The following is a 9526-nucleotide window of genomic DNA, read 5'->3' on the forward strand; positions in this document are numbered from 1 at the left end:
CTTTGCCCTCAGAAATGGCCCTGGTTTTCTGCTTCAGAAAAGAGGGAAGATCCTGGCATGACCAGAGTTGTGCACAGGCACTCACTTCCCTCCTAGTCACAGGCTCTCCTTTGTCCTCAGTTACAATGATTTTGGGAACCACTTGTATGTATGTAACTCCAGACCGCCATCCTACCTGCCCACTGGGGATGTGCCCATCCAACCCAGTGGTGCCAGGAGAGGGGAGCTGGTGACACCATCCTGCCACTGAGGAGACACGACCCCAGTGGTAGCAGAGTGCTGCACATCTTCCCATCAGGGGGATGGATCAGACAGCACTGGGGTGCTGAGAGATGGACAGAGCCCAGAGACTGGGTATGTAATGTGGACACCAGCACACACACTCCTCCTTTGGCTTTCTTCATTATTCCCCTTTTCAGGGTGTTTGTTCTGGCACAGGATGTTATCCCCAGTGAAGGAGTACGAGGAGCGCATAGTACATAATAAATATGCAGGTGAAGTAATTTCCTAAATTTCACTGTCTAGTAGAGAAATTTAGTGTGAAAATGTCCAAATGTTACCTAGTGACTACTTCCAGCAGAGAGCTGAAAGAGGCACTGGGAGAAAAGTCTGGTGTAAAGCTACGTTTTATATGTGGAATCCTTTCCCATGTGAAATCCATCCTCCTTTTCCCATGGAAGTCACTGGGAATTGCACCCTTGATTTTGACAACAGCTACAGAGCAGGCCTAAAGCCAGGGAGGAAGAAGTAAATCCCATAATAGCAAAAGCAATTAGGGAATATTTTCACATGCAATACCTCTGATGTGTCTAGAGGGCCAGAGCCAAAGTTCACCATAATCAAGGAAATTTTGTCTATCAGCTTGAGATGTACAGCAAGTCATGTGGCTCTTATTTACACTTTCTAAATGAGAGCTTATTCTTGGGAAAAGAAAAATTTTCGTTCTCACAGTGTGAAGCAAAGATGGACAAGCTGTTGCATGTTTGCAAGTCTCATTTACAGACACAGGTGTCTGTACAGAAGAGCCACAACACATTATCTCAGCAAAAAAACCTCAGAACAAACCAGTGACCAACCCTCTGAGGGGGTTGTCCAGGAATTGCAGCTTAAAGATCTAAGTGTCTAAACTCATGGTTTAATTTCAAATGGGAAACTTAGTTTTAAAAGTATCAGGGCATTTCTCTCTTATTGGTGTGAAGATCAGCTATTCTGAGGACACGTGGAGAAAGGATGAAAAAGGATTTCAGGACTTAGCTCTTCAATGTGATTTTACTCCTTTTTTTGCTTTTCAGAAAAGTTCCTAACATGAACACATGCTAACATTATCTGGTTTTGTGTACAGTCCGGTTGCACACCCAGAAATCTTCTCAAAATGTACAGTCTCAGTTTTTTTCTCTGTTTTGCTACATTTATTTATATGTAAACTTCCATGTATTCTATTCAAATCTACCTTGGCTGTCAATCACTGTGACTAAATAAAGGTTGTACGTATGAATTGTAGCATTCCCTTTACCTTGCCACACTATCAACAATTTCATTCCGGTAACAGCTAGAGAAGCTGTTGAGACAGCTGTCCAAAGTTATGGCTTTGCACCCTGGCAAGTGTCAAATGGCAACTCAGGGTTTCCCCAAAGAGGAACTAGCTCTTGGATTGCAGCAGATGTGCTTGCCCATGCAAAGCAGCCAGAGCTATGGCCACACATTGTAAGTCCTTCACTTAATGCAGAATGCTAGTAAAAAAAATCATGAGTGTGACAAAGTGATGTAACACTAGTAGTTTCACTGGAATCAGTGCCTACATGGAACAATTTCCCCCTGCAAAAGGTGTGTGCAGAGAATAGAACCATGGCACTGCTGAGGGCAACAGCAGACATCCTGAGACATCCAGCACCTCACTCTGGCATTTTGCATCTGCTCAAGGGCCAGCGCAGAGTGCCAGATAATCTAGGTGTGCTACAAGATAGGAATATTTCTCACTAGGCTGGTATCCAGCCTCTGTGACCACAAAAGCCCAAGCATTTGAAAAATGGACAAGGGGCAACTGTTTTGGATAGATGTATTCTCAAAGATCTGTTCCTTTGTATGCTTAGATATTAACACATATCCAGGTTAACTCAAAACACCAAACAGAAGAGGCAGCATAGACAATTTAAGGTGTACCACCATGTAACTAGTTATTTAGGTAGTTTGTGCACTTTTACTCCCCACAACAAGTTTGTGGGATAAGCCACAATGCTTAATACAAAAAACTTCAAACATAACTGTATGTCACTTAATTTGATTGTCTACCTTGTATAAGAATGAATACCAATATTATTTAAGTCAAAAAGTATTACATCCCTGCCTCTTTGTAGAATAAAATCATTAAAAAGAGGTGAAGAAACATGCTAAACTGAGCACAGTTAAAATTATTGATTTATTTTTCTATGCTATCATTTCCTGTAGAAAAGAGTGTGCTGTTACAAACCAGAGAGAAATGACCAGATGACCATAACCTTCCTTCCCTCCACAAACTGAAGTCACCTCAGTCATCACATCTGGCTTCTCCTTTCACTTTGAGACATGAATGGGTACAGAGTTTTGTACAAGAGGACTCAGTCCTTCATGACAGTTTCATCCATCTCAGGGTTGGGAAACAGTAAGATGGGACAACTGTGTGGTAGCTGACACCTGTAATAGATAGACACTGGTAAAGACATGCAATTTTCAAGTAAGGGAGTTGACTAATCTTAGAATGAGTTGGGTAGGAAGGGACCTTTAATAAAATTCATTTCCAATCCCCGGCCATGGGCAGGGATGTGCCCTGTCCAGTCTGGACTTGAACACTTCAGCTGGCTAGATGTATTCCTTTTGTGGCAGTATGTACAGATACAGCCTTATGCTGTAAAAACAGTGTCTAGACATTTGGAAGAGAGGAGACTTGGAAAAATGACCCTCAGAATTTCAACATCCTAATTAGATGCAATGAGACAAAGGGATCTCAGCCGGTACCCTCCTGCACTGACTTGCTCTGTGGCACGATGAAATATGAACACACGTCTTGTTTTCCTTTAGAAATTCAGGTGTTGGCAGTCCTGTATTAGGTGCAGCATTTCCTGCTCCCGCAGGAACAGCCGCTCCCGAGAGCGAGACATAGCGCATAGGCTTGGTTTGCGAACTCTTTGAGCAAAGCAACCATATCTGCAAAAGGTTAAAGAGAAACTGTTGAAAACAGCTTTGCGTAGGAGAGAGAAAAGAAAAAAAAAAAACCAAAAAACTAGCGTCTCCTTCGAGCCGGAATCGAACCAGCGACCTAAGGATTCCCGTGGGGTACAAACCGCTACAGTCCTCCGCTCTACCAGCTGAGCTATCGAAGGGACCTGCCACTCAGGGCGCCGCCGCGCACCAAGACCGCCGCCGGCTCGCCTCGCGCATGCGCAGCACGCGCTGTTTTCGGGCGGGCCTAACGGCCGGGCGCGGGGTGGGACGGGAACGCCGGGAGCGCCCCCTGCAGGCAGGGCGGGACGGGGCCCGGGCCGTGAGGGGCGCCGGGGCTGCGCCGCGCCCTTGCTCTCGCTATAGAGGATAGCCGTAACTCCGCATAATGTGCGGGGCCAGTGGCGCAATGGATAACGCGTCTGACTACGGATCAGAAGATTGTAGGTTCGACTCCTGCCTGGCTCGCATGTTTTTTATGTTCTCGGCCCTGGTTGCGTGTTGAAGGGGTCATGGTTTTCCAGCTGATCTCACCATCCTGGCTTCTTACATTCCTCTTCTTTTCTTCCTTTCTTCCTCTTCTTTTCTTCCTTTCTTCCTCTTCTTTTTCCCCATCTGATCTCATCATCCTGACTTCATCAGGAACTGGAGTGACAGGACAAGGAGTAACAGGTACAAAATGAGAGGGGAAATTTAGATTAGAGATTAGGAAGAAATTTTTTGCTGTCAGGCTGGTGAGACACTGCAACAGGTTTCCCAGGGAGGTTGTGTGGTTCCCACCTGTGGCAGTGTTCAGGACTAGGCCTTGAGCAGGGCATGATAAAGCCTGAAAAAGGCAAGCATGGCCTAGTGGGAGGGGTACCTGTCCCTGAGAGCTGGGTTAGGACCAAATGACCTGTCAAGTCCCTTCCAACCCCTTAAAATTCTATGATTCTACGATTTAATCCATTTGTCTGGCTGGTACTGCTGTGTTTCCCAAAGCAAAACACTACTGTAGGCTTAATTTTTTTTTTTTCCCCCCAAATGAACTCAATTAACACACCATTACATTACACAGGGGAGAAACCTTCTGGCCCTGGGAGAGGAGCAGGGTACGCCACATTGGCCTGACACTCTGGTTACTCGCACAGACGGCATCAAATAAAACAACCAGGAGATCTCTGAAGGCAGCAAGCAATGCTGCTGTGATTAGGAATGTTGTTTACATTCTAATTATCCCTTAGTCTTCAGAAGTGCAAGAACATTCTTGTGCAGTTGCATGAAAGGTGTGTGATTTTGCAACAAAACCCAAACATTTTTCATTTATGTAAAGGCTATGCAGTGTATAAAGAAGAGTTTGCAAGCGGGTGAAGTGAGGAAGGCATTCCCAATGATAAGTTTTAAGAGCATGCCTTAGCTTCAGAGTAGCCAGTTATGGAATCATAGAACGGTTTGGGTTGAAAGGGACCTTTAAAGGTTGCCTACTTCCAGCTTTCCTGCAATGAGCAGGGACACTGGCTATCTTCAACTCAATCAGGTTGCTCAGAGGCCCAGACCTTGTTCATGTTCTCAGAGAGGGGGCATTCACCACCTGTCTGGGCAATCTCTTCCACTGCTTCATGAACCTCACTATAAAGAATCCCTTCCTTATATCCAGTCTGAGCCCACTCTTTTTCAGTTCAAAGCCATTACCCCTTGTCCTGTTATTACATGCCCGTGGAAAAAGTCTCTCTCCTCGGAACTCGTTTAGGTACTGGAAAGTGCTCTGAGGTCTCCCGGGAGCTGTCTCTAGGCTGAACAACCGAAATTCTCTCAGCCTGACTTCACAGGAGAGTTGCTTCTACCCTCTGATCACTTTTGTGTCCCTCCTCTGGACTTGCTCCGTAAGCTCCATGTCCTTCCTGTGCTGAGACCCGCGGGACACAGCAGTGCGTGCACTCAGACTTCCCAAAAGAAGTGGTTCACAGCGGAATGAATCCTGCTAACTGCGGTAGCTCGTAAGTGCTGCTAATACTTGGAAGTGACGTGTGCGTGTTGCTGTGAAGGGCCCTGCTTTTCCTTTAAAAGGCACGGCTGCGCTAAAAAGTATACAGCCCAGTATAGAGGCAGAAACCGAACCTCTGATCCCCGAATTCAGAGTTGGAGGGGTTGGCCATTACGCCATTAGCTTCTCAACCAGCTACAGCCCCGGACGCTGTGCAGTGACCGAACCCCGTTCCCGCCTCTGCGCCCCGTGAGGGCCGGCGCCGCCAGGAGCACGCGCAGAGCCGCGCGCGGGGCGGGGCGGGGCGGCGGCTTCTGCGGCCGCTGGGGGGCGGCGGCTGTGTCCCTTCGATAGCTCAGCTGGTAGAGCGGAGGACTGTAGAGGCCGCGCCCCGCGGGAATCCTTAGGTCGCTGGTTCGATTCCGGCTCGAAGGAGACGCTCAGTATTTTTTTCTGGGACCGGAGCGGGGCTTTGTTCCCGCTCAAGAAGACGTTCCTAGAGCAGTTTATAAACACGTGTGATACACAAGCGATTCACTTTTTTTTTTCTTTTTTTCTTTTTTTTATTCCTGAGAGGAAACAAAAAAATAAGAAAATACCGCAAAGAGATGATAGCCCTGCAGAAAATACTGCAATACGAGTAGCAGCAATGCTTTTGGAAGTGCTTTGTTGTTTTCCGTAATAATATTAGTTATTATTATATTTAATAAAACGATAATTAGTTATTTTTTAATGACATTTAAAAAATAATATACTGTTGTAGTCACAGAATTGTTAGGATTGGACAGGACCTCTGGAGACCTCCCTGCTCAGGTAGAGTCACCTAGAGCAGTTTACACAGGAATGCATCCGGATGCGTTTTGATTGTCTCCAGAGAGGGAGATTCCATTGCCTCCCTGGGCATCCTGTTCCAGTGCTCTTCCATCCTCAATGTAAGGAAGTTCTTCCTCATGTTGAGATGGAATTTCTGGTGCTTTAGTTGATGGCTGTTGCTCCTTTTCCTGTCCCTTGGCACTGCTGAAAAGAGTCTGGCACCATCCTCGTGGCACCCGTCTCTGAGATGGATACTTATATGACCTAATGAGATCCCTTCTCAATTTAATAATATATATTTGGCATTCTCCTATGTGAAGCCAAAAGTAATTAAGCATTTTTAGTTCAGTCTTAGCTAGTTTTATTAGGTCTTCTTTCCCATGATGATCTTTTGTATTCCATTCTGGACAGTCTCTTCTCATTTTGCATGTTGCTTTATGTGATGCCAAATAATCTGTATTAATTGGGCTTTCTGTGATGCCAGATAATCCTTATAAATGAGGGCTGTGAGCGCCCTGGCTGACAGGAGTGGAAAAAAGTCCTCCACCATCTCTTGACTTAAGGTGGCAGATGTGATATTTGGTCCTTTGGATGTGCCAAAAAGGGTGACATGGGACGTTCTAGCAGAATGTGGAGCAGAGGAAGAGGGGTCATAGAGGTCCTTACACAGAAGGGGTTTAATGCAGACAAATGTGGACTTCCTTAGGACATAGTTAATAAAAGAGCCAGGACTCATACTCTGTTTTTTCTCTCCTGTGTTCTATTGTTTCCTTTTTCCTTCAAGTCTTCTTTTCCATTACAGGTGCTACGTGGGGTGCAGAAAAACATGTTTGGCAACAGCTCCTGGCTTGGAGAGAGTAAACGTGTCTGAAAGCGTCCAAATCTGTCTGCATAACAGGGGGAGAATAGAAGTGAAGTTTTCTCCTTCAACAGAACCCCGAGTGAGTCTTCTCTTTGTGTGGGAGTGTTTCTCTGGGGCAGACTTCAGATATGAGAGCAAGGAAGAACCACTCTCTGTGGGAATACAGTACAAGTAAGATTATCAGCATGGAAATAGATTTATAAAGTTCAGCAGGAGTCAGACCTGCACACTTTGCTTCTCTTTGTGCGTTATCCCCATGGCCCCAGATACCTCTTTATTAATTAGTATGTTTTTGTGCATGTGTATGGACACAGACACCAACAACAACCTTTTCTCACTTCTCTTCCGTCATGGTGCAGTGTATCCCTCTCAGGAGCTGTCCCATGAATAACCCAGGCATGAAAACCTGTCTTTTAGGGAACTGAGGCATCTCAGTGGGCATAAATTGAAGAAAACATTCATTTCCTTAGCTGTTATCCACACAACTTAATACTTACTAGCAGTCAAAACTGAATCCACAGTCCAGAAGCACATTCCTGTGCCATTCCCTGGTGTGGGACAGGGCACAGACTCTATCTAGGACTAAAGATTTATTTTATTCCCAAGATTCAGTCCTTCCTATATGAACGTCTCTAAACTCCTTTGTTCCTTTTCACTGGTTCAGTGGCAACTCTTTTCACTTCTAAAGGATAGCTCACAAAATAAAAGCACACACAGACCTTCTTCAAGAGAAGGGATCATTCCCTTTCTCCCTCTCTATGAGAGATATGAGATCATCTCTATGACATTTTTTCTCTCCCACTCACTCAGAAGGAATTGACATGCATGAATTTCTGTGTAAGAGTGTAATACACCTGAGGGAGAATGAAAGCCAGGAAAATTAAAACAAAACAAAACCAAAAACCCTCACAAAATGTCCTGGTCTCAGAACTTACTTTATGCTAAGCAACTATTCTGCCTCTTGAGCTACAGCCTGTGATATTAATGTGACTGTTTGGCTCAGCTTCCCATTCTTGTAGGACATGCTCATGGATCTAAAGGTACTGTTTTTCACTACAGTAGCAAACTAGTCAGTGGTTGCTTGATAGTGTAACTTGTGAAATACTTAATTTAGGTGCAAGTTATTAGTGACAGTCATCTGCAAGTGCATAATTATTTTTGTATCTGGTCTCCAGCGAAATCCAATAACGAGCTCTGTGTGTACAGTCAAATCATTTGTATCACTTAATGAAAGATGCCAGATTATAAAAACCCCAATCATACAACATTTCGCTCTGATACACTTGGTTGGTTACCAGAGTAGAGCATTCCATGGGATAATAAAGGGATGAGGGGTTTTTAAATAGCCTGATGGGTACAGGGGGGACACCTGCTGCAACAGAAAGGAAATTTTCAGGTCTTGTCTTGTAAGAAAAGGCTTGTTTGTATTTCAAACAAAAGCTGTCCCTTTTGCTGGAGAAAGGGAAAACAGAATAAATCCCATGGGAGTATGAGGGTAGAAAGTTTCAGTCTGCCTGAAGGATTTCAAAGGAGAGATGGCGAAAATATTCCTGCACAACAAGGTGCTTCCTGATGGATGCAGTTTGAGATATGTGGCATGTGCATAGACAAGATGTTCTGCTGATTGCAAAGGTGGGAAACCACTGGAAACAAAAGAGCACTTTCCTGATATTTTTAGTACCTCAATCTTTTTTACTTCTTTAATGAGGTATTCTTTGTCAGTGTATCTATTTTGAATATTGTAATCACATGCTTCTTTTTGTACTTCGCCTGACCTAAGTGGGATTTCAGGGTCACCCAACTATCTCTCAGCTATCAGCAGCTCTATCAGCTCACATCCTGGGCACTTAAGACATGATTTTTATCTCCCTGGGACATTCCCCTGCCCTGTTTCAGCAGGAGAAGTTTGCTAAATGAGTATCCTGCATGGTAAGCCAAGCTGGAGCGTGACAGTGGAAATCTGGAAGATACTGGGAAACTATTTGAATATTGGAGGTTCCCAGTGGGGTTGGGAAAGATCCATGTAATAAATTCTTTTCAAAAATAAGTTTGTTTGGAGGTGAAATTGACCCAATTGAAAATTCCCAAGGATGCCGAGCAGGATGTGTGGGTATCATAAAGGAACACAAATTCACATCTCCGGCTTTTGAACCGCTTGGTTGTTGGTTGTTTTTGTTTGTTTGGTTTTTTTTTAATTACCCAAGCTTCCCAGTTTTCCCTCCACCTACGCACAGAGGAATGGGTGGGAACCGTGAGGAAGACTAGAGCTACGAAGGCAAGGAGTATAAAATTGAAAAGATCGAGCCAGGTAGGAGTCGAACCTACAATCTTCTGATCCGTAGTCAGACGCGTTATCCATTGCGCCACTGGCCCCCAGCTGTTCAACATTCTATGTGTGGGTGGTGCTGTATTGCCCCACAGGGACTCAGGGGATGCCTTTTCTGATGCCTGGCATCACCAAAATGCAGAAGTTAGACAGTGGAAATCCCAACATCTGTGTCCAAGTTCCATATCTGATATTGCTTCACTGTGATGAAGATCTTTGCAAGTGTAAGCTGAAAATAAGCCCCATTGTGTCACCTGCTGCAATATCTATGCTGAAAGGAAAACAGGGAAAACTTCATAATATCATCCAATTCACTAATTCTGGCATGTCCACATCTGTCAGAGTGCCCCTTCATCCATAAACCCTG

The 9526-nt window shown here is 44.8% G+C and overlaps 4 non-coding genes across 4 annotated transcripts; 2 read left to right on the plus strand and 2 right to left on the minus strand.

Moving 5' to 3' along the window:
- Nucleotides 1-3264: 3264 nt before the first annotated feature.
- Nucleotides 3265-3356, minus strand: TRNAY-GUA (transfer RNA tyrosine (anticodon GUA)). The gene is given in 2 exon segments: nt 3265-3300; nt 3320-3356. It is a non-coding gene; the product is annotated as a tRNA-Tyr (tRNA).
- A 234-nt stretch (nt 3357-3590) lies between these two features.
- TRNAR-ACG (transfer RNA arginine (anticodon ACG)) lies at nt 3591-3663 on the plus strand. Its single transcript has one exon. It is a non-coding gene; the product is annotated as a tRNA-Arg (tRNA).
- Nucleotides 3664-5502: 1839 nt separating this feature from the next.
- Nucleotides 5503-5593, plus strand: TRNAY-GUA (transfer RNA tyrosine (anticodon GUA)). The gene is given in 2 exon segments: nt 5503-5539; nt 5558-5593. It is a non-coding gene; the product is annotated as a tRNA-Tyr (tRNA).
- A 3540-nt stretch (nt 5594-9133) lies between these two features.
- On the minus strand, nt 9134-9206 carry TRNAR-ACG (transfer RNA arginine (anticodon ACG)). The gene has a single exon. It is a non-coding gene; the product is annotated as a tRNA-Arg (tRNA).
- Nucleotides 9207-9526: the final 320 nt, after the last annotated feature.

This window comes from Poecile atricapillus, chromosome 2 (genome assembly GCF_030490865.1).
Source record: "Poecile atricapillus isolate bPoeAtr1 chromosome 2, bPoeAtr1.hap1, whole genome shotgun sequence".
Taxonomy (NCBI): Eukaryota; Metazoa; Chordata; class Aves; order Passeriformes; family Paridae; genus Poecile; species Poecile atricapillus.